At 35.2% G+C, this 1,559-nt stretch overlaps 1 non-coding gene across 1 annotated transcript; it reads right to left on the bottom strand.

Annotated features, from left to right (window-relative positions):
* Window positions 1–942: 942 nt before the first annotated feature.
* On the bottom strand, window positions 943–1,024 carry TRNAS-AGA (transfer RNA serine (anticodon AGA)). Its single transcript has one exon. It is a non-coding gene; the product is annotated as a tRNA-Ser (tRNA).
* Between the last annotated feature and the right edge of the window lie 535 nt (window positions 1,025–1,559).

Below are 1,559 nucleotides of genomic sequence, written 5' to 3'. Positions count from 1 at the left end.
TTTCACGACCATACCCTCGCCATCAGCGATTCGACACACATTCTCGCGTTTTGAACTCAGTGCTCGCTTCTTGTTCTTGACCCTACATCACCCTTTCGTCCGGCAGCCGACTTTATTTTAACTGTTGTTTCACTTCCAGCCAGTAGCATTATGCACTTTTGGGTTCTTTTAACATCTTTTTTTGACAAATGTGGTTAAATCTTCGTGCGAATTAAGACATATTTGATACGGATCAGATATGCGTATCATCATCACCCAACTCACAACAAACTATTACTTATTAACTAAACGCGATAATTAATGCAAGACGTAAATAACCCGATGAATTTAATGTGGTTATTTCCAATAATATTATTGGTTTAATCAAAATACAGCTAAAGAGAAATTCTTATTATTTTCTTAGGTGTTAGGAATACAAGAAGTCTGTATTTTAATTTATAGAACAACCACAATTAGAAAATAATATATGCGATTTGTTGGGCACGACAAGGGTTCGGGTTTCACGACCATACCCTCGCCATCCGCGATTCAACACACATTATCATGTTTTGAACTCAGTGCCCGCTTCTTGTTCTTGACCCTCTTTCCCGTGACTACTTCGTCGCGATCCGCGAGGATGGTGCTGCTTGTTTCTTGTTGCCTTTTTGTTTAACAAAATTTTTGCTCAACAACAATTACGGAGTATCACTTTTCATTGTTTAGATAAGCTATATTCTTTGTTGATTTTAAACATTTAAAATTAAATTTTGGTGACGCGTTCGATTCGATTGGGGTTATACCTATCAAGTATCAAAGTATCAACTAAGTTGTTGGTCATCGAACCAATATTACAAGATTAGAGTTTCGCAATCTGTTAATAATGGCTCCAGATTTGAGCCCAAGTATCACGTGAAAACCCAAACAAAAATGTTGTATTATACTAAAATTAAACAATATGTAATTCGTGGACGGCAGGATTCGAACCTGCGCGGGCAAAGCCCACATGATTTCTAGTCATGCCCGATAACCACTCCGGCACGTCCACTTTGTGGATATTAAGCTGTTTATAATGAATACAATCCAACACATTATGAATTTACGGAGTAGTATTGTGATAAAATTATTGAAAGTGTGCACCTTTTCTTACAAACCTTTTTCTTAATTGCTATGTCACTTGTGTCCGTGCTTATCCAAAAATGTCTTTCAAAATCCACCATTGCCAACATTGTGTGATGTGTCCATGCGTAGTGGATAAGCCTTTGTTCACTTTTTTCATCATAGCCCTTATATATCTTTTACTTTAAATGCATACCTTCAATCCAAATAAAACTATATAAAAATAAGTCATTTCAAAATAGTCCAACAGTTATAGCCTAAATGTAACGTGTCTTAAAAGATGTAATAGTTTAATTGTAATTAAATTTTTTAGGTTGCATTGTTAAATCTGGATTTATTTGTTTTTGCAGTTTGTATGGATGTTTGATTAGATTTGCTGTTTGTAGTGTTATTGTTTGCATTTTTGTATTTCGGTGGAAGTATGTTCATGTCCCTTTGCTTCTTTGGTTTTTTGTATTAGTTAA

Source organism: Rutidosis leptorrhynchoides, chromosome 2, assembly GCF_046630445.1.
Source record: "Rutidosis leptorrhynchoides isolate AG116_Rl617_1_P2 chromosome 2, CSIRO_AGI_Rlap_v1, whole genome shotgun sequence".
NCBI lineage: Eukaryota > Viridiplantae > Streptophyta > Magnoliopsida > Asterales > Asteraceae > Rutidosis > Rutidosis leptorrhynchoides.
This window is presented reverse-complemented; position numbering and strand designations above follow the sequence as displayed.